At 46.1% G+C, this 24143-nt stretch overlaps 1 protein-coding gene across 3 annotated transcripts in view; it reads right to left on the reverse strand.

The window, feature by feature from the left end:
* Positions 1 to 24143, reverse strand: part of LOC115158392 (thyroid hormone receptor alpha) — a 155430-nt gene that overhangs the window by 37541 nt on the left and 93746 nt on the right. The gene's annotated exons all lie outside the window — the stretch shown is intronic.

A 24143-nucleotide genomic window follows, 5' to 3' on the forward strand; every position in this document is an offset into this window, starting at 1 on the left:
TGTCCTCATGTTTCCATAGGGTTCAGACCATAACAGACTTGCCAGAGAGTGGTCTTCCATATGTTGCAATGTCCACATTGTTTATGCAACCTTTCCAAACGCTTCATATGAGAAGGTCTCACATGTTGGCCTAACATGCATGACCCCTGGCCACACGACGACAGGGCTTTCCAAGAGTTTATGAGAAACACACACACACACACACACAAAGCTACATATTCAACCTTGTTGACCGCTCCTTCCTCAGCTCTATTCTTCCTCCCCTAATTCCTCGTTCAATGCCTTTCTAATCCCAAACAGAGGGACGGAACGATTGCGAGCAGGAGATTGTTGTCAGTAATCACTAATATAACAGTGACACCGCGTAATTGCCACATAATAGTGTGAGTTGAAATGCTGCGATTTCAACGGAGCAATGGACTACATTTCTTCACCGAGCTTACTGTGTTCTATTTCACAGCACGTTGACTGCTTTAAAGCCGGATTGTCGTGTCGTTTTTTGATAAGAAAGTGAAACCTATTAAGTCTTTAATGTATTCCGTTTTCCTCCAAGAGTGGCTGAATATTTTCCATGTATATTTCACATGGAAAATCATTTGCTTGTGTATGAATCTTCTTCATTGTAAAATTACAGACAAAAATGACAATTGATTTATTTAACGGTCATGTTAGCATGACGTTCCGACGGTTCCCTCTTCAAGGTCAAAAGCCCAAACCCGTGAATCAAGGTGTGTGTACGTAACCCCAGCCTCCGTGTCACACTTAACCATTTACAAGATGTCGACTGATGCACAGGTGTGAGTTTTACTAGCCAACTTCACCATTTGCTATGTTTACAAAATGTTGAACCGCGGCATTAACAGCCTCTCTCAATCTATTTACAGCTTGAACACGCTCCATGATAAGAGGAACTTGAGATGAATGCATACCAGCCGCACATCATCATGGGAGGGGTGTAGGTTCGAGACGTGGCGGTCTCCTACAGTGATGTCCTGACCCTGATAGATAACGCTAATAGCTGACCATAATACAGTGGTCTATCTAGCGATTTATTATCAAGGTTATCGTGCAGAGGTGGGATGCAGGACTAGCCAGACCCCCGTGGACATAATATATTTCATATTCTACAGCGAGTTCAAGGACATTTCAAGGCCTTCTAGTCTAACGTACCATAATGTGATGCAGTGGTTCTTGTAATACTATGGTGGACTGTTAATAAGGACAAATATAAGAGCTCAGCTGGCCTATCACCTCACACGCCGCTAACACGACACACACACACACACTGGATCCGGCGCAGCACACATGCACTGCATTGTCATATAGTCTCCTCGACCCTAAACCACAAATGTGAGGACAAATTGTGGTGAAAAGCTGGATAGGACAGCAATGACACACATTCACCAGAAAGACTATCACAGGAAAACCATTGACAGAGCTATCCCTGTGCTGCTGCTGCATGTAGCCGTTGGAACAATTTGTCCTCGGCAATAAAACAGACAGAGGCTAAAGGGACTCATTGTGTTACAGGTTACATCTCCAATACGGTCCAATAGATTAGATTGGATATAGAAATGCTCTTCTGTCTATGTGCGATGTGCCATTTTCACTCTATGCAGGACGTCCATAGTCCGCCCCCCTATCGCTAGCTCATATCTAGTCTCATCAGTGCTGTGGCCTTGCCGGCACCTACTCAGATATCCATGCGTATGCTGTCTCCCTATAGCCAAGGTCAACCCCATACAGATTATCAAACAGCCCACCCCTACTAAAGCATGTTTTATTATTACATAGGGTTCTTGAAAGAGAGAGAGAGAGAGAGGAAGAGAGAGAGCACTATGTGGTTTGGGGAAGAGAGAGAAAGAGAGCGAGAAGGAGAGAGATGATAAGATTATGGTAGTCAAGAAGAAAAGCAAGATGGAGCGCAGGGAGAGGCTTTCAAAAGAAAGAGTACAGCACACAGTAAATCTATACATTCCTCTGAAAGTGCAGTAAAAGGAGAGAGAAGAGAAACAGGAGAGAATGGGAACAGAGAGAGAGGCAGACTGAGATAAATAGGGAACTTTAATTAGATCACAATTGGTTGGCCTGAGGAGAGAAAATGAACTTAGTTTTTAGGGCTTACAAACCAATAACAGGAAAAGGGAGAGAAAACACTGAATAATACATTTAAGGTGGAACGGACAGTGTTTTAACTACTTTGCAGTACAATACACAGTACAAACAGACAATCATATCAGTCAACAATATCAAATTCCTAGTTTATGCTACAAAACCAACTTTATAACTGGTTTTAAAAATAGTTTGTTTCACTCAAAATTCCATGATGTAAGGCATTGTTGGCAGAATAGATGTATGCAGTACACTGCATGATTTATATAATTCACCAATACATTTCTTGGTTGTCCAAAACATATCGCTATCAGGTTGTAAATCCCAGCTGGCCTGGAACATAGCTCAATCTTTTGAAAAAAAAATTTTACGACTGTAACTAAGTCATAACATGGCTAATAGGCTAGCGCACGTGTCAAATACAAGGCCTGAGTATAAACGAGTCAACAGTTGAGTCGCCTACTTTATAAAATTACAGCCTGATGTGCTCTCATCTGTGAATTCAACTTCAATTGCGCTGCTTTTATGTGTCCTGTTTACAGCGCTGCAGAGGGAAAGTGTACAGACACAAGCTACAATCCTAGCTCGGCTACTAAAATGTCGCAGTCTGGCTTTGGTTTTTAAAGCTTGACAATGAATAACCAAACAACAAAACCTGAAACAAAACTCCATCCAATGAGAAACATGTAGGCCTATTACAGCAACATTTGAGCAGTAGCCTAGGCTGGCTTCTCAACTACAAGACATTTTTCTGTGCTGGCCCCCCGTGGGAATCGAACCCACAACCCTGGTGTTGCAAACACCATGCTCTACCAACTGAGCTACAGGGAAAGCATCCTGTGTGCATACAGTGCCTTCGAAAAGTTTTCAGACCATTTGACTTCCAAATTTTGTTACCTTACAGCCTTATTCTAAAATGGATTAAATAAAAAAATCCTCATAAATTTACACACTATACTCCATAATGTCAAAGCGAAAATTGTTTTTTAAAGAAATATTAGCAAATGTATTAAAAATAAAAAACAGAAATACCTTATTTACATAAGTATTCAGACCATTTGCTATGAGACTCGACATTGAGCTCAGGTGCATCCTGTTTCCATGAATCAGCCTTGAGCTGTTTCTACAACTTGATTGGAGTCCAGCTGTGGTAAATTCAATTGATTGGACATGATTTGGAAAGGCACACACCTGCCTATATAAGGTCCCACAGTTAACAGTGCATGTCAGAGCAATAACCAAGCCATGAGGTCAAAGGAATTGTTCGTAGAGCGCCTAGACAGGATTGTGTCGAGGCACAACATTTCTGCAGCATTCAAGGTCCCCAAGAATTCTTAAATGGAAGACGTTTGGAACCACCAAGACTCTTTCTAAAGCTGGCCGCACAGCCAAACTGAGCAATCAGGGGATTGTCACTCTGACAGAGCTCTAGAGTTCCTCTGTGGAGATGGAAGAAACTTCCAGAAGGACAACCATCTCTGCAGTACTCCATCAATCAGGCCTTTATGGTAGAGTGGCCAGACGGAAGCCACTCCTCAGTAAAAGGTACATGAAATCCCACTTGGAGTTTGCCAAAAGGCACCTAAAGACTGACAGACCATGAGAAACAAGATTATCTGGTCTGATGAAACCAAGATTGAACACTTTGGCATGAATGCCAAGCGTCACATCTGGAGGAAACCTGGCACCATCCCTACGGTGAAGCGTGGTGGCAGCATCATGCTGTGGAGATGTTTTTCAGCGGCAGGGACTGGGAGATTAGTACCGTTAGAATCTCCACCCGGCACAGCCAAAAGAGGACTGGCCACCCCTCAGAGCCTGGTTCCTCTCTAGGTTTCTTCCTAGGTTCCTGCCTTTTTAGGGAGTTTTTCCTAGCCACTGTGCTTCTACATTGGCATTGCTTGCTGTTTGGGGTTTTAGGCTGGCTTTCTGTATAGCACTTTGTGACATAGGCTGATGTAAAAAGGGCTTTATAAATACATTTGATTGATTGTCAGGTTCGAGGGAAAGATGAAAGGAGCAAAGTGCATAGAAATCCTTGATGAAAATCTTCTCCAGAGCACTCAGGACCTCAGACTGGGTTGAAGGTTCACCTTCCAACAGGATAACGACCCTAAGCACACAGCCAAGACAACGCAGGAGTGGCTTCGGGACAAGTCTCTGAATGCACTTGAGTGGCCCAGACAGAGCCTGGACTTGAACCCGATCTAACATCTCTGGAGAGACCTGGAAATAGCTGTACAGCGACACTCCCCATCCAACCTGACAGAGCTTGAGAGGATCTGCAGAGAAGAATGGGAGAAACTCTCCAAATACAGGTGTGCAAAGCTTGCACCCAAGAAGACTCAAGGCTGTAATCGCTGCCAAAGACATTTCAAGAAAGTACTGAGTAAAGGGTCTGATTACTTATGTAAATGTGATATTTCAGTTTTTTGCACGTTTTTTGGTAAAAACAAATAGGCTATGTCTGTCCCGAAAATTCAACTTTTTCTTCTCATATCGTTTTTCGGTGGCTACAGCTGGAGAGACAGGTGTAATTCGGTTAGCAAGCAAGAAATGTGAATTGTTTTGCTCGCTAGCTAGCTATGCTGAACTTGAACGACTTATCCACAGTTACCATATCTCTTAGTTGTCAATCAAATGTATTTGGCAGGCAGGCAAGTTCCCATTCAACTGTCAAAACGTGGGTTGGGACAAGCATGCATTGGCAGACAAGCTGCAGAAGGACGAGCAGGCTACTATTCTCCATCGTTTATCAGTGCAATTTTGATGGCCAACTAGCTGAAAAAGTTTGAGAGGGTTTATCTTACGTTCCCTTGTTAAATTTGAGCTCATCTTGCTCTGGCTAGCATTCGTTGTTGATCTTGTTGATGTGCATAGGCAACTGAGGCAGAGAGCCTGCCTTTTCATGGTTATTTGATCAATAGGACTGCAAAGTTCCCATATGTAAGAGGACTCCCACGGTATTTACATATTTGCAGAAACCCATTCAGGTGTATTTTGGGGCTTTTGGTGAATGTGATCTGATGATCTAAAGTTGTGCTGTTGCTACTGCCTGTAAACACACAGTCCAGTTCAAAGTGAATGATGGCAGTCCGTGTGGCAAATGGCTTGTTTGCATAATAGGCCAACTGTAGCTCTGATTGGCTATGGCGCACTGGTCTGCGTAGACACCGGTCCTGGACAAGACAGTTTTTAATTTGGTTTTATTTACTTTAATGTCTATTAATTGTCCAAACGCACCGCTGTTTTCCAACTTTATATTGCTATAGAATTTTATGTCATCCCCAAACATTCTATGACTTTATGGAAACGACCATATGTAAGTGCTCGCTCGTCAGAACCCCCCCCCCCCAAAAAAAATATAGGTGTCACATTCTTCCTGGGGGTGTATATGAAGAGATTTTAATAAGATTTAAGGTGCTAAAACGCTGTCAGTTCCACTTTAAGGGTTTCAGGTGGCTTATTTGAGTGTGTGAGTGAGTGAGGTGGGTTGTTTTGTGTGTTTGTGTGCATTTTTGCGCTTGTACTGCATTTGTGTGCTGTATGCTTACATGAGTGAGTGTGAGCGAAAGTGTGTGTGTGTGTGTGTGTGTATATATATACAAATATAATCTCTTGCCACAGATGCTGTATCTCCGAGAGTCTGGCAAGCGTGACTAGCACATGTAACAAGAAACGTAGGTATATACTGAATGTGCAGCCAGCTACAGTATGGCTCTAGTCAAGTGGGGGATGATTACTTAACAATAATCAAATCACATTTTATTTGTCACTGTAAGGACCGACGCTGGAGATGAGAAGCAAGTACAGGGAGTGAACATTTCATGGAAAACGGACATCAAACAAAACAAGAACAGGGTCTGGACGGGCGGGGAACAAAACGACATGATGCCAATAATGCTGACGGGGAACAAACTGAGGAACAAACAGATATAGAGGGGGCAATCAACAACGTGAAGGAGTCCAGGTAAGTCCAGTGAGCGTTGATGCGCGTAATGGTGACAGGTGTGCGTAATGAACGGCAGCCTGGCGCTCTCAAGCATCAGAGATGGTAAGCGGGAGCAGGTGTGATAGTCTCATACATGCCGAATATAACAGGTGTAGACCTTAACCTTAATGCTTACTTACGAGCCCCTAACCAGCAGTGCAGAGTTTTTAAAAAGTAAGTAAGTGAAATTGGCTAAATAAACGAAAGGAAAAAAATAACAAGGCTATATACAGGCGGTACCGGTACCGAGTCAATGTGCAGGGGTACGAGTTAGTAATTGAGGTAATATGTACATGTAGGTAGGGGTTAAGTGGATGAGGTAATGCATAGTATGCATAGATAATAAACAGAGAGTAGCAGCAGCACATGTGAGGAGTGTGAAGGAATGTAAATGTGTGTGTGTGTGTGTGTGTGTGTGTGTTGAATACATCTCTAAACAATGTGAGCCCAGCCATTTCTTCAGTCACTCTCCCTCACGTGGCCTGATCTGTTTCCCTGTCCTGTCAAATCAACCCTCCAACTTTTAATTGGGGCTTGAGGATCTGGGCTCGCTCCCCGAGCTGCACTTTAATTGGCATACTATAAAATGCCAACTTTAAAATGCATGAGAAAGAAAAACGAGTGAACTTGTGATGTTGGCGCGTGGGGCTGCCTCTGTATCAATTAAACATCCCCTCTATTTATTTAGTCTTTTAGTTCCCACCAATTTAATTGACGTCTCTCAGTTCTTTATTTGGGGGGAAATGACAAAGGGGAGGAGCTGAGGGAGGAGAATTGCTCAGTTAAAAAGGAGGAGAGAAGGAGAAGAAGCTCTTGATGGGGGGAGAGAGGGAAGTTTAGATCAAGGACGTCTGAGGTTTAATGTGTGGTTGATGTGACGGCGTGAAATAGGTTGAACTGTAAAGAGGAACTTGACAGAGAGATCTAGGGCTGTCGACTTGTTTGGAGCTGGAAGAACTACGGTTGCTCAATCTGCTGCGGTGCAATCAGTGGAAGTCTCCTAAGACTCCCTTCCAAGTTAGGGTAGAATTCACCCTGACTCACATGGCTTTATTGCAGTTGGTGAAAGTAGTGTTAATCAATGCATCGAGGCTCCACTACTAAGGGCTATACAGACCATACTTAAAAAAAACAACATTTATTTCACCTTAATTTAACCAGGTAGGCTAGTTGAGAACAAGTTCTCATTTACAACTGTGACCTGGCCAAGATAAAGCAAAGCAGTGCGACACAAACAACACAGAGTTACACATGGAATAAACAAACGTACAGTCAATAACACAATAGAAAAATATATATACAGTGTGTGCAAATGAAGTAAGGAGGTAAGGCAATAAATAGGCCATAGTGGCGAAATAATTACAATTTAGCAAATTAACACTAGAGTGATAGATGTGCAGATGATGATGTGCAAGTAGAAATACTGGTGTGCAAAAGAGCAAAAAAAAGTACATTAAAACAATATGGGGGTGAGGTAGGTAGTTGGATGGGCTATTTACAGATGGGCTGTGCACAGCTGCTGCGATCGGTAAGCTGCTCAGACAGCTGATGCTTAAAGTTAGTGAGGGAGATATAAGTCTCCAACTTCAGCGATTTTTGCAATTCGTTCCAGTCATTGGCAGCAGAGAACTGGAAGGAAAGGCGGCCAACTGAGGTGTTGGCTTTAGGGATGACCAGTGAGATACACCTGCTGGAGCGCGTGCTACGGATGGGTGTTGCTATGGTGACCAGTGAGCTGAGATAAGGCGGAGCTTTACCTAGTAAAGACTTATAGATGACCCGGAGCCAGTGGGTTTGGCAACGAATATGTAGTGAGGGCCAGCCGACGAGAGCATACAGGTCGCAGTGGTGGGTGGTATATGGGGCTTTGGTGACAAAACAGATGGCACTGTGATAGACTGCATCCAGTTTGCTGAGTAGAGTGTTGGAGGCTATTTTGTAAATAACATCGCCGAAGTCGAGGATCGGTAGGATAGTCAGTTTTACGAGGGTATGTTTGGCAGCGTGAGTGAAGGAGACTTTGTTGTGAAATAGGAAGCCGATTCTAGATTTAATTTTAGATTGGAGATGCTTAATATGATTCTGGAAGGAGAGTTTACGGTCTAGCCAGACACCTAGGTATTTGTAGTTGTCCACATATTCTAAGTCAGAACCGTCCAGAGTAGTGATGCTGGACGGGCGGGCAGGTGCGGGCAGTGATCAATTGAAGAGCATGCATTTAGTTTTACTAGCATTTAAGAGCAGTTGGAGGCCACGGAAGGAGTGTTGTATGGAGGTTTGTTAACACAGTGTCCAAAGAAGGGCCAGATTTATACAGAATGATGTCGTCTGCGTAGAGGTGGATCAAGGAATCACCCGCAGCAAGAGCAACATCATTGATATATACAGAGAAAAGAGTCGGCCCGAGAATTTAACCCTGTGGTACCCCCATAGAGACTGCCAGAGGTCCGGACAACAGGCCCTCCGATTTGACACACTGAACTCTATCTGAGAAGTAGTTGGTGAACCAGATGAGGCAGTCATTTAAGAAACCATACTGATATTAGTGTGTAAGTATGCACATCTCAGTGTCATCACTACCTTAAGGCAGAGAGAGAAAACCTGTGTGTGTGTGTGTGTGTGTGGAGTCCTGAACCACGTGCCAGACGCACACATACACTGCCCAGCCTACTCCAGTTGCATTACACTATGCAGGAGGACATAGGATCACTGTTCCCTCCGCTAGCCCTAAGCCTGAACGTGCCCATCATGAGGTAAACAAGTCACCTGGCAAAGATACACAGATGGCTTTTTTTTGTTTTTTTAACTGACTCGTCACTACATCAACCCAACAGCCCTACGGTAACGTAGTGATCCTGCCACTTGACAGAACCCCTGGTGTTCCAGATAGAGACTTGTTAGACACAACAAATCAAAATCAAATGAAATTGTATTGGTCACGTGCACATATTTAGCAATGTTATTGCGGGTGAAACGAAGTGTTCCTGGCTCCAACAGTGCAGTAATATCTAAGCCACCCCATTACCATTCACCCCCTGACAACTGACTTGGGGTTGGATTTCTATACTCCCACTGGGGACCCTAACCATTATGAGGAATTCATATAGTTGACCTAAGACCAGGGGTGTCAGTTGGCCTGGTTTATTTGATGTCCAGCTGGGAGGGCACATTGACACTATCCTGATTACTGTCTAGGGGTATTATAGGTCACAGCTAGCCCCCCCCCACACACACACACACACACAGATATATGGTCATCTATAGTAATACATTGCACTACAGAGACATTTGAGTATTGCAAGCACACATACATTACCTCATCCACATCCGCACACACCCTGTCCCCCAACCTTTCTCCCTCTGTGATGGGAACCGTGGAAGCAAACCCAACCTTGAACTCAGAGGATATGCCCTGCTGATTGTCGCTGTGTGTGTGTGTATGTGCATGTGTGACAAGGGCATATGGGACGTGCTGCAGAGGCTCTTCCCTAGGTACAGTATGCTGAGCAGGGTAGGAACACTTGGCACCATGTTCAATCTGTCCGTCTCTGTCTGTCTGTCTGTCTGTCTGTCTGTCTGGCTGTCTGGCTGTCTGGCTGTCTGGCTGTCTGGCTGTCTGTCCCTCTCTCTGTCCCTCTCTCTGTCCGTCTGTCCGTCCGTCTCTCTCTCTGTCTGTCTCTCTCTCTGTCTGTCTCTCTCTCTGTCTGTCTCTCTCTCTCTCTCTGTCTCTCTCTCTCTGTCTCTCTCTGATCTGTCTCTCTCTGATCTGTTTTCCTATTTTCTTTTATACTATTGAAAACAGTGATGAATAGAGAAATAAGCGAAAGCCTTAGGAAACTGTCTCTTCTACCACTCTGCAACAGTACACAAATTGTTTCACATTTTGCAACAACATTGCAGCAAGGCCCCCAAGGCAAAACGGAGCCTCAAATCACATGAAGTAATAAGGGACCTTCTATCCCAAACAACAGAGACGCTGTGGGGGTTAGAGAGAGGGTGCCTAGGAGTTATATATGAATGGGGTGCCTAGTCAGGGGGTGTCAATGTATGTAGGGTAGATAGACAATAAGATCGGATTATAACTTGCTCGTGTACAGATCCAGGATCAGCTTATACATCCCGAATTCTAACCTTAAACCTTAACACTGACATGAGATCAGTATATAGGACCAACTTCCTCTTACTTGATAGACAGACAGGGGCACTGGGACTGATATGAAAAACAGATAGTGGCAGTTGTGGGGCAGGGTGTGTGTGTGTATGTGCTGCACGTAGGTGTGTGTGCGGGGGGAGGGCGTCAGACGGCAGGGTGGAGTGGGTGACAGATAATAGTTGTAGGGTTCAACCCACAGGGGTGGAGATCATAAACAAGGCAGAGGCTGCGGATCCGAAGGTAACCGCCCCGTCCCGTCCCGCCCCCTCTTCCACAGAGCCACAGATCCGTATCATGTTTTGCGCATTTGTTTCTTTACCTGTACTTTACGGACACATTTTTGTGGTCACCCTCCCTTCACACATTTTTTACTGGTGAAACGTCCATGCAGGAACTGCTTGCCAGCCGTTTGATCTCCATCAGTTTCATGGGAATATGCATTTATATCGTCTTAGTTATATGTACGCTGTCGTTTTGAAGTACAGTGCTGTTTTGGACAGTGAGTGAATGTTGGAGCAGATTGAGTAAACATACTGTAGCATACCTGTGTTTTGTTTCAATCAAAGCACAGATTTTGCCTTGTGGCGCACGCTGTTGAGTTGTTGTCGGATGATAGGGAAAAAAATGACAGTAATGTTCGGTTCTATAATTATTTGATCTTTCAGACATTGATTCAGCTTTGATCTAACTCCATTAAACACCTTTCTCCATTCATCACTGAGATTCATCAGAGTAGCTTGTTCTCTGGGCAGCAGAACGAGTAGAGCAGAGACTGTGCGTACAGTAGAGAATCTCACATGTGCATAAGCTTTAAACCTTTAGCTATTGGGAAGAGGGTTCCAGAGATTTCGGATCCACAGCCACTCCGTATAAAGGGGTTTACATAGACAATGGTCGTCAGGGCAGTTGTGGTAAATAGGTCTAATGTACAGTGTAGATGGGGGAACAAATACAGGTAAAATAGTGTAAATGCCATGGTGTAATATGGTTATAGTCCTACCCTATAGCCCCCTTTCGCTCCCCTCCCTCACTTTTCTCTCCTCCCTCCCACCCCCCCCCCATCCCCGTTCCAGCCTGTTTTGGCAAAGACAAGTTAAGACGTTCCCAAGAATGTGACTAGCGTTTGGAAAACAAATCCAACTATTTTTCTTTCTTCTTCCCCACTGTCTTTTTTAAGGTAGATCTATCAAGCGTCTCAAGCCTGGGTACTTCCAAGAGGAAAAGAAAGGGTTTTGAATGGATCTAACCCGCTACGGGTCAGCGTCCCTCCTTTCCGGTCCCTTGACTTGATGGAGCACAACATATTTTTCAACCCACCCAACCCCTTGACATAAAGGTTATTTTCCCACAGTCCACCTTAACAGAAACCCGTTGCGTGAAAACACACATTCTGTCCTTAGTTTGTTTTGTGCTGTTGTTGTTTTTATATGGCAACTTCCCACCCCTCTGTTCATCATTTCCAAACAGCAATTGGAAATTGTAGTGAACTACACTCAGGGAATGACTTCATATTTGTACCTTCAACAGTCTTTGGCAAACCCTGCTACGCTATTGGGCGATACGCCATAACCTTCCATTGGAACCAAAGAGAGAGAGAGAGAGAGAGAGGACACTGTAGTGTTCTTCTCAAGTTTCAACACAAAGAATCCCACTGTCTGACCGACTGTGTGTTTCTACAACAATGAGTTTGTTTGTAGTTTGGATTAATCCATTTCACAAGACTCATTAAATCGCTGAATACAGTTGCGGACAAATATATTGCCACCCTTGCACTTTTGAAATTAAGCATTCTATGAAAATAACGCCATCCCTATAATCAAACATGGGGAGGTTTGATAATGCTGTGGGGTTGCTTTGCTGCCTCTGGTACTGGGGACATTGAACGTGCGCAAGGTATGAGGACCACCACAGGAAAGGAAGACCCAGAGTTGCCTCTGCTGCAGAGGGTAAGTTCATTAGAGTTACCAGCCTCAGAACTTGCAGCCCAAATAAATGCTTCAGAGTTCAAGTAACAGACACATCTCAACATCAACTGTTCAGAGAAAACCTTCATCATGAATCAGACCTTCATGGTTGAATTTGCTGAAAATAAACCACTACTAAAGAACACCAGTAATAAGGAGAGACTTGCTTGGGCCAAGAAACAGTGCCGGTCGGTGCTGGGGAGGTTCCTCTGGGAGTCGAGGCAGCAGGCAGGGCGCTCTCGCGTCACCCCAGGTGACGCCGGCACCATGCTCACACAGAGCCCTCTGTTGCACATGTGTTTTTGAATGTTACTTTTCCTGAGTTTTCCCCGCATTCCCAGCATAAGGCGCTCGTCGATTCAGGCGCAGCTGGGAATTTCATTGACAGATCATTTGCCCATAGATTAGGGATCCCCATTGTTCCAGTGGATATGGCCTTCCCAGTTCACGCCCTAGACAGTCGACCATTAGGGTCCGGGTTGATTGACCACGCACCTGGGCATGGTGACGCAGGAGGGTCATAAGGAGAGAATCAGTCTCTTCCTTATTGATTCTCCTGCGTTTCCCGTGGTGCTAGGCCTACCCTGGTTAGTCTGTCATGATCCCACTGTTTCGTGGCAACGGAGGGCTCTCACGAGGTGGTCACGCGAGTGCTCGGGGAGGTGTTTAGGGGTTTCTGTTGGTGCTACTACGGTGGAAAGTCCAGACCAGGTCTCCACCATGCGCATTCCCCCTGAATATGCCAATTTGGCTCTAGCCTTCTGTAAGAAGAAGGCGACTCAATTACCACCCCATCGACAGGGGGATTGTGCGATAAATCTCCTGGTAGACGCCGCACTTCCCAGGAGTCACGTGTATCCCCTGTCACAAGCGGAGACAGCGGCTATGGAGACATATCTCAGAATCCCTGCGTCAGGGGTACATTCGGTCTTCCACTTCAACCGCCTCCTCAAGTTTCTTTTTTGTGAAGGAGGAGGGAGGTCTGCGCCCGTGTATTGACTATCGAGGTCTAAATCAAATCACGGTGAGGTACAGTTACACGCTACCTCTCATCGCCATGGCGATTGAGTCAATGCACGGGCGCGCTTCTTCACGAAACTAGATCTCAGGAGCGCGTACAACTTGGTGCGTATCCGGGAGGGAGACGAGTGGAAGACGGCTTTCAGTACCACCTCAGGGCATTATGAGTACCTCGTCATGCCGTACGGGTTGATGAATGCTCCATCAGTTTTCCAAGCCTTTGTAGACGAGATTTTCAGGGACCTGCATGGGCAGGGTGTAGTGGTGTATATTGATGACATTCTGATTTACTCCGCTACACGCGCCGAGCATGTGTCCCTGGTGCGCAGGGTGCTTGGACGATTGTTGGAGCATGACCTGTCCGTCAAGGCTGAGAAATGCCTGTTCTTCCAGCAGGCAGTCTCCTTCCTAGGGTACCGCATTTCCACCTCGGGTGGAGATGGAGAGTGACCGCATTTCAGCCGTGCGTAATTAGCCGACTCCCACCACTGTAAAGGAGGTGCAGCCAGAGGTTTATCTGGGGTTTTGGCCAGGTGGCGGTTCCCATTACCTCACTGCTGAAGGGGGGTCCTGTACGTTTGCAGTGGTCGGCTGAGGCGGACTGGGCTTTTGGTCACCTAAGGGCTCTGTTTACCTTGGCTCCCGTGCTGGCCCATCCGGATCCTTCTTTGGCGTTCATAGTGGAGGTGGACGCGTCCGAGGCTGGGATAGGAGCCGTATCCTCTCAACGCTCGGGCACGCCACCGAAGCGCCGCCCCTGTGCTTTCTTCTTGAAGAAGCTCAGCCCGGCGGAGCGGAACTATGATGTGGGGGACCGGGAGTTGTTGGCTGTGGTGAAAGCCTTGAAGGCGTGGAGACATTGGCTTGAGGGGGCTAAACACCCTTTTCTCATCTGGACTGACCACCGCAACCTGGAGTACATCCGGGCAGCGAGGAGACTGAATCCTCGTCAGGAAAGGTGGGCCATGTTTTTTACCCGTTTTGTGTTTACCCTGTCGTACAGACCAGGTTCCCAAAATGTGAAGGCAGACGCACTGTCCCGACTGTATGACACAGAGGAGCGGCTCATGGATCATACTCCCATACTCCCGGCCTCCTGCCTGGTAGCGCCGGCCGTGTGGGAGCTGGACACGGACATTGAGCAGGTGTTACATACAGAGCCCGCTCCCCTCCAGTGTCCAGCTGGGCGTCTGAACGTTCCGTCTGCTGTCCGCGACCGGCTGATCTATTGGGCCCACACGTCACCCTCCTCTGGTCATCCTGGTATGGGTCGGACGGTGCGCTGTCTTAGTGGGAAGTACTGGTGGCCCACTTTGGCTAAGGGTTTATGTTTCCTCCTGCTCGGTGTAAGGCTCCTGGGCACTTGCCCAGAGGTAAGTTCCACAACGGCCGTGGTCGCACCTGTCGGTAGATTTCCTGACCGATCTTCCTCCCTCACAGGGTAACACCACGATCCTGGTTGTTGTGGATCGTTTTTCTAAGTCCTGCCGTCTCCTCCCTTTGCCCGGTCTCCCTACGGCCCTACAGACTGCGGAGGCCTTGCTTACACACGTCTTCCGGCACTACGGGGTGCCTGAGGATATAGTGTCTGATCGGGGTCCCCAGTTCACGTCGAGGGTCTGGAGGGCGTTCATGGAACGTCTGGGGGTCTCGGTCAGCCTTACCTTGGATTTTCACCCCGAGAGTAACGGGCAGGTGGAGAGAGTGAACCAGGATGTGGGTAGGTTTCTGAGGTCTTATTGCCAGGACCGGCCTGGGGAGTGGTCGGCGTTCGTGCCCTGGGCAGAGATGGCCCAGAACTCGCACCACCACTCCTCCACTAACCTCTCCCCCTTCCAGTGCGTACTGGGGTACCAGCCGGTTCTGGCACCTTGGCATCAGAGCCAGATCGAGGCTCCTGCGGTGGACGACTGGTTCAGGTGCGCGGAGGACACATGGGACGCCGCTCATGTTCACCTTCAGCGGGCCGTGCTGCGCCAGAAACCCAGCGCAGACCGTCACCACAGTGAGGCCCCGGTGTTCGCACCGGGGGACCGGGTCTGGCTCTCGACCCGAAACCTGCCCCTCCGCCTGCCCTGCCGGAAGCTGGGTCCACGGTTTGTGGGGCAATTTAAAGTCCTGAGGAGAATAAACGAGGTGTGTTACAGGTTACAGCTTCCCCCCGATTACCGTATTAACCCCTCGTTCCATGTGTCTCTCCTCAGGCCAGTGGTGGTTGGTCCGCTCCAGGAGTCTGAGGTGCGGAAGGTCCTTCCGCCCCCTCGGGACATCGAGGGGGCCCCGGCGTATTCAGTTCAATCTATACTGGACTCGAGGCGTCGGGCAAGGGACCTTCAGTACCTCGTGGAGTGGGAGGGGTACGGTCCGGAGGAGAGGTGCTGGGTTCCGGTGGAGGACGTGCTGGACCCTTCAATGCTGCGGGAGTTCCACCGTCTCTGTCCGGATCGGCCTCGGGGACGTGCGGTCTAGGGGGGGTACTGTCACGACTTCCGCCGAAGTCGGTTCCTCTCCTTGTTCGGGCGGCGCTCGGCGGTCGACGTCGCCCGTCTTCTAGCCATCACCGATCCAATTTAATTTTCCATTGGTTTTGTCTTTGTTTCACACACACCTGGTTTTCATTTCCCAATTACTGGTCATGTATTTAACCCTCTATATTGTTACTTTGGCCTGTTTTCTCAAGTAAAGTGCGTTGTTCACTCATCTCTGCTCTCCTGCGCCTGACTTCATGCACCAGCTACACCCACCGCCTGACAGGAGGGTGGTGCTTGTAATCATTGTTCTTCCTCTGTCAACCATAGTTACCTGCAAGAAAACACGTGCCGTCATCATTGCTTTGCACAAAAAGGGCTTCACAGACAAGGATATTGCTGCCAGTAAGATTGCACCTAAATCAACCATTTATCGGATCATCAAGAACTTCAAGGAGAGCGTTTCAATTGTTGTGAAGAAGGCTTCAGGGCACCCAAGAAAGTCCAGCAAGCGCCAAGACCGTCTCCTAAAGTTGATTCAGCTACAGGATCGGGGCACCACCAGTACAGAACCTGCTCAGGAATGGCAGCAGGCAAAGACTTTTGGAGGATGGCCTGGTGTCAAGAAGGGCAGCAAAGAAGCCACTTCTCTCCAGGAAAAACATCAGGGACAGACTGATATTCTGCAAAAGGTACAGGGATTGGACTGCTGAGGACTGGGGTAAAGTCATTTTCTCTGATGAATCCCCTTTCCGATTGTTTGCGGAATCCGGAAAAAAGCTTGTCCGGAGAAGACAAGGTGATCGCTACCATCAGTCCTGTGTCATGCCAACAGTAAAGCATCCTGAGACCATTCATGTGTGGGGTTGCTTCTCAGCCAAGGGAGTGGGCTCACTCACAATTTTGCCTAAGAACACAGCCATGTGGTGACGAACAATGTCTTTTCCAGCATGATGGAGCACCTTGCCATAAGGCAAAAGGGATAACTAAGTGGATCGGGGAACAAAACATCAATATTCTGGGTCCATGGCCAGGAAACTCCCCAGACCTTAATCCCATTGAGAACTTGTGGTCAATCCTAAAGAGATTGGTGGAAAAACAAAAACCCACAAATTCTGACAAACTCCAAGCATTGATTATGCAAGAATGGAGTGCCATCAGTCAGGATGTGGCCCAGAAGTAAATTGACAGCATGCTAGGACGGATTGCAGAGGTCTTGAAAAAGAAGGGTCAACACTGCAAATATTGACTCTGCATCAACTTCATGTAATTGTCAATAAAAGCCTTTGACACTTATGAAATGCTTGTAATTATACTTCAGTATTCCATAGTAACATCTGACAAAAATATCCAAAGACACTGAAGCAGCAAACTTTGTGGAAATTAATATTTGTGTTATTCTCAAAACTTTTGGCCACGACTGTACACAATTCTTTTTAAATAGTTTTTGCTACTGCTCGACTAAAGAAATCTTGGTCGACCAACAGCCTATCGACCAAACAATCGACCAGTCGACCAAATGGGGTCAGCCCTTAAATGAATTACACACAAGTGCGCACATAAATACACGTTTACAAATGCACTCTGACACTGACGCACAGCCACTTTTACAACGAACATTTGATTTACAGACATGTAAATTACACACATAAAACACACACACCCCACCCAACACCCCACCATGTGCAGTCTACCAAGAAGTTGTCCAGGTCCCATAGTTACAGTGCAGTCCAGTGAAACACTACCAATTGTTCCTGTGCTGTATGTACAAACAGGCCTGAGGAGCCAAACACAGGCCACAACTCAAATAAAAAAAACAGGCTCGGGCCAAGAACATAAACATAAATAAATCAAATTATAGGAATAAATATGTGTAAATATATCAAGAAAAATAGAAAAACCTCGACAAATTGGGATGAGTTCATGAGGTTTATCCAGGCAAGCCTCCAGGGAAGAGATTGAGACGTTGCCCAGAGTAGTGAGTATCATCTCAGCCCTCTCAGAGTGTGTTTGTGGTCATTGTAAACAAGCGTACCCCACACAAATGCACTATCACAGGTCTATATCATACAAGTTAACATACAGTATACCACACACACACACTCCTGTCACCGTTCAAAACCAAAGGAGGCCCTCAATTCATCTCTGCCACCTCTATAATGACCAATAAAAGATGTATAGTAATAGTGCTGGTAGGAGGAGAAAATCCACACATACACACACACACACAGCTGTAAGCCCCCCGCCCAAGGGCCTGTTCCTACAGGGTCTGTAGGGGCCTACAGGCGATCGAGGTCTCTGTGTGTGTGTGTGTGTGTGTGTGTGCCTCGGTCCCTTCCCCTCTGGTGCGGATGTAAAGGATCCCAGTGAAAGGGAAGAAGGTGGTGGGCTTGGCAGGCGCTGGCAGTTGGAAGGTGATTTGCTTGGCAATGCTTGTGGATCAGGCCGGGGCGGACCACTCTCTCTCTGACGCCTGTGTGGTCCTGGATCAGATTAGCACCCCGGGCCCCTTACGCACACACACAAATAGACGCACACTCGCAGGTACACACAGATGTGTGCACACACACACACATCTGCTCTCAAACACACACACTCAGAAATATAACAGTAGACACACACACACTTTATCAACTCGGACAGATCACCGAACACATACCAGACAGACAGACAGACAGACAGATCACCGAACACATACCAGACAGACAGACAGACAGATCACCGAACACATACCAGACAGACAGACAGATCACCGAACACATACCAGACAGACAGACAGATCACCGAACACATACCAGACAGACAGACAGATCACCGAACACATACCAGACAGACAGACAGATCACCGAACACAGACAGACAGACAGACAGACAGACAGACAGACAGACAGACAGACAGACAGACAGACAGACAGGCAGGCCAATAGAAAACAGATAATCGAGAAAAAAAGGAGAGGAAAGCAGATGAGGAAGGAAAGCAAAGGGGACGGGGTTGGATGGAAGAGCGAGTTTTCATGGCAAATTGCCCTGAGGTTATTTAATGACCTTTTTTCCATGCGTTCTCTTGTTCTCATTTCATGCCCCCCCCCAGTCTATGTGTGATTATGTGTGGCATTACATATGTATTTCAGAGTCGACACTTGTGTATACTGTCTGGTATTTTCTCTGTCTGTGATCTCCTATGTCTAGGAGTATACCTGTGTCTTTTTCTAGTGCGTGTGTGCACAATTTTTTTTCATGCATATCTGTGTGCGTTTGTGTCTTTTTCCTGTCTGTGTGTGTGTGTGTGTGTGTGTGTGTGTGTGTGTGTGTCTGTCTAATGGTCTTCTACGTATTTGTTTGTGCATGGCTATTTGCTTAGAAAGCCTTGGGGGGGCACCGCTGGCTATTTCCACCACGTCCAGGTCTGTGTGAGTCTAATTCATGTCTGGGGTTGTGTGTCAGGGCAAGTACAGCTCTGTGTGAAGAGTATGGGTCTATGTATTAATGTGGAAACGCATTCCCTCCCTCCCTCCCTCCATGGCCATTGAACTGCAGTGATATTGAACGGCCGCTATACCTAAGAGTGTGTTTGTGTTCCAGTTTCCTTCCCCAGTGCACCAACACAGCTGGACAGAAGGTTGTTGGCTAACGAGCGCTCACTAACGACAAGAGGAGCTATTGTTATGACATCAGTGGGTTCCGTTTGAAGGCATATGGATGGGAGGGGAAGGGATAGTAGGGGATTCCCGAAAGATTTGCGGTGAGACAGACAGAACTCGCTGTACACTTGAAAAACACTCTAGGAGCTCAGATGCAATAATAGAATGAGCTATTAACCAACGTTTTTGACAGACGAGCTGTCTTCGTCAGGGTATAATGACAAACACTGCGGGTTACTAGTTTATATAGTGTCAAAGGACACACACAGGTGTCTGTAATCGTGGCCGGGTGTGGCCTGATATCATTGGTTAACTCTCAGATATAAACAGAACATACAAAAAACATGAAGGGAAAGCATACGATCATAGATACAATTTGGCTACATAGGCCTACAAACATTTACAATGGATTAGCAAAAACACATTAATCACGAGAATGGCCTCAGATCAAAGTCTACGTTGAGACCGAAGGGAGCAAGGGTCTTTAAATTAATGATCCAGGCAGCCTCTCGTTTTAACAATAAATTGTCGAGGTTACACCCTCTCGGATATAGCGTAGAGACAAAATCGAGTGGTTAGCTTTCAAAAAGTGGGCTGCAACTGGGTAAGTCGAGTTTTTGCACCTAATGGTGCTACGATGCTCTGAGATTCGTACTTTTCATTTGCGCTTTGCTTCACCCACATAATTTTTACCACAAGGACAAGTTATAAGATAAATAACTGCCTTAGTGGAGCATGTGATAACACCTTTGAATGGGATCGATTTCCCTGTTTGGGGGTGTTTTGAAGGATCTACATTTATAAGTACCATTGCATTGAGCACAGACATTACACTTGTAGTTTCCATCCGGTAGAGGTGCAAATAAACGTTGTGCAGAGATATTTTGGGGTGGTAAATCATAGTTTACCAATTGATCTCTGAGATTTCAACCCCGAGAGAATAGGACCAAGGAAGGGTTCCGAAAACACATTATCTAGACTGTCATCGGATCAATGTTTGTGAACGATTCCCTTAATTTGTTCAGAGCACTTTGAATAGTGGGTAAAATAATGCTTCTTTTTGCGAGACTGTCCTTGAAAGAGATCATGTCTCAATTTGTTTAGAATTTTCTCAACAGCAGTATTAATCTGACTATTTTTGTACCACCTCTCCTTGAATTTTCTTTGTCTTTTGACACTATATAAACTAGTGACCCACAGTGTTTGTCATTATACCCTGACGAAGACAGCTTGTCTGTCAAAACATTGGTTAATAGGTTATTCAATTATTGCATCTGAGCTCTTAGAGTGTGCGGCTCTCCTTTTCTTTTTCAAGTGTTCTACTCCGCCGGCCGGCACCTCGCCTCAACAATATGTGTTTCCTTTGCCTCCAGAGCACTCCCTGTACAACCAGAATATTTTGGTGTGTGTGTGCGTTTGTACGCTCGGCATTGCCATGGCGACACATTAGCATCTCTGTAATGATCCTATGGTAGGCTGCCATACCATGGTAAGCTGTGGCTCAAGACAGACAACTATAGCTACTCTACAGTACACTCTCGCTAGGCCTATACCACATCAAAGGAATTCCTATATATGAGTGGCACAGGCTAACGCCAGCACAGCGAAACCAATGGCATAGCCTAGCGACAAGTAGCCTAGCAACAAGTAGCCTAGCGCAGTGTTTCCCAACCCTGGTCCTCCGGTACCCCCCGACAAAACACAGATTCGTTGTAGCCCTTGACAAACACACCTCATTCAACTCATTGAGGGCTTGATGATTAGTTGACAAGTTAAATCAGGTGTGCTGGTCCAGGGTTACAATATCAATGTGTACTGTTGGGGGTACTGGACGACCAGGGTTGGGAAACACTGGCCTAGCGTTTAAGAGTGTTGGACCAGTAACCGAAAGGTCACTAGTTTGAATCCCCGAGCCGACTAGGTAAATCTGTCGATGTGCCCTTGAGCAAGGCACTTAACCCTAATTGCTCCTGTAAGTCGCTCTTGATAAGAGCCTCTGTTAAATGACCAAAATGCAAATGGCCTACAGTACGGCAAACTAAACATACTCTTTAGACTCAATGTTCCAGACAAACTCACATTTAATTAGAATGAGGAAGGTTGGGAACAGAATGTACACAATTCAGTGTTCTACCACACACACACGTGCTGGAATTCAATCAAATTCAATAAAGTAAATACTGCAATAAAGGGTTTGAGTGAATTGAGCCCGCCAAGTCTGTTAGCATTAAAATAAAAAATACTGACGTTGACAAAAGGTGAGTTTGTAATTGAAGAGCATATGAAGTTAAATGAGGAGTGAAACCGCAACCTATCTACTCAGTCTGCAGAGCAGCAGGTTTCTAGTAGCGTCAGTCGTGAGTTGAATCACAGAGCGGTTGAGGGAGTTCTGCTGCTCGGGCAGGTGTGTGTGGGGGAGGTTGTGGAGGTTGTGTGAGGGAGACATTGGGACGAGGTAGAAAGACTCCTTCAACCTAGGTATCCTGGCGTTATCGGAAAGGAAACCCGCGCTGTTCTGCGGGCAGGCCTGATGGTTTTTGACAAGATCGAGTACCGCAGAAATGACTTTTCGTAGAAGGCGAGGAGAACTTACGCAGCAGGTTAGGTGAATGAACGTAGCAGGTTAGGAGAATGAGGTTAAGGTTAGGAAAAGGGTCAGGGTTAGCTTAAATCATAGCCAGAACCAGGCCTTCTCTCAGAACAGCCTTTGTTTCCATTAACGCAATTCTGGTTAACCTGGTTGTCATCCATTGTCATCTCACCGCCGATAGAAAAGCTCTGACTCAGAGTATGAATTCTTAAATGAGAGCTGACGTTGAGTTCCCACAGAGAAGAACCATTCCAACTAAGTAATTACAGGCACAATAAACGTTTTTTTGAGACGTCATATCACTACTAGAAAGTGAATTTTCCCCAACCTTTATGTGTTACACGAGTGGCGCTTTATTTTACGGTAGAGAAATGACCAGGCATTTTCCTTTTGAATGACATGCTACAGTTGTGATGGTGAACAAATAGTTGTTCCCATCGTTAAGTGAACACACATCATGTGCACACACACACACACACACACACACACACACACACACACACACACACACACAGAGCACATATAGCCAGGTCGTCATTCTAAATAACTATTTGTTCTTAATCGACTAGCCTGGATAAATAAAGGTTAAATAAACACTTAGTGAGATCTCTGTTCAAAAGTGAACGCTTCAATAAGGAAACATACAAACAAACCTTTATGTAAACACAAACCACCACAAACACTTGTGCAGGTGTGCATGAATCGAACACACACACACACACACACACACACACACACACACACACAAACAGACATGTATAAGGGCTAAGGGTGTATTCACACACACACACACACACACCCACACAGCTATACGCAGTGCTGCCACACACACAAACAAACACACACACACTAAAAGGTCATTGTTCTGCTTCACGGTCTGTCCTATTTACGATCTCGAGAGAAACAGTACACAGCTAGAGATCCAAACGTCCTCTCTCCCTCTCTCTCCCTCTCTCTCCCCCTCTCCATGTCTGTAAAGGCAATCTGGAATGCTGCTTACCCCTGTGTGCTCTGACCCACAAGCTCATTTCATACTGACACAAGAGAAAGAAAGAAAGAAAGAAAGAAAGAAAGAAAGAAAGAAAGAAAGAAAGAAAGAAAGAAAGAAAGAAAGAAAGAAAGAGAGAAAGAGAACAGAAGACAGGAAGAAAGACAGGAAGAAAGACAAAGACAGAAAGGAAAGAAAAAAAGAAGAAAGGAAGAAAGAAAGTAAGAAAAGAAGAAAGAAAATCAGCAGTGTCAAGACTGAACCTTTTGATGTCCTCCTAAAACATGAAAACACACACACACACAACTCCCTTAGCCATTCACATAACTCCCAAATGAAAATACAGCTATGCCCTTGATAGCCATGGCTGTGTGAAGCATCGGCATGAAAGATTCCTCCGTTCCATACCGTACTGTGTGACTAAATAACTCCCTGTCCACTTAACTAGGCCATGAACTTGCTGGCACATTTATCATCGCATTGGATAGGTGTGTTCTAAATTAGCATGCCAATCCATTCAACAAGCTCGTTGAACCTCATTCATCACTTTTGAGCAGTACGACTTTCCATTTAAAGGGCTTTTTTACTTAACAAGGTTTTCAGAAACCGAACAGGTAAGCACACAATTCCTGAAATGTGTGATTCATGTTAAGTGGGTTTTGTGAATACGTTTTCCTACTTGATAAATGAGGCCGTTTAGCAGAGCTGAGGCGCCACAGTGTAATACCCTAACCTGACCTATAGGGGACAGTGTGGGGCAGGAGGAGGGGCGACCCTACCACAGCTCCACCTGTTGCAGCCCTGGTCAGTAGCCTGAGGAAATACTACCTAAATCCCAAATTGACCTCTAGCCTCTACTCCCTAGCCACTCCTTTAGATCTGAGAGGATTGAATGTGTGTTTGAAGTGGAAGCAATACGGTGACAATTCCAGCCAGTCAACCACAAGGTCAGATTAGGCATATTACCATAATGTCTATCTACCCAATACTTCCTTGTCTACAGGATGACTAGGGTCTAGGGTTCGATATAGAATCCAGTAAAATAGAGAGGCATTTTGAAATTGACACAGAGTGACTAAAGCAGCAGCTCTAGCGTCTATTTAATAAGTATTTCTCACGTCTCTGCATTATGTGTCCCTAGTATACTTTGGGGTATTGCAGGCTAAATTTGCCTCAGGCCTAACCCCTGCTAATGCAAAGATATGGAGTCAGATGG

Source organism: Salmo trutta, chromosome 2 (assembly GCF_901001165.1).
Source record: "Salmo trutta chromosome 2, fSalTru1.1, whole genome shotgun sequence".
Taxonomy (NCBI): domain Eukaryota; kingdom Metazoa; phylum Chordata; class Actinopteri; order Salmoniformes; family Salmonidae; genus Salmo; species Salmo trutta.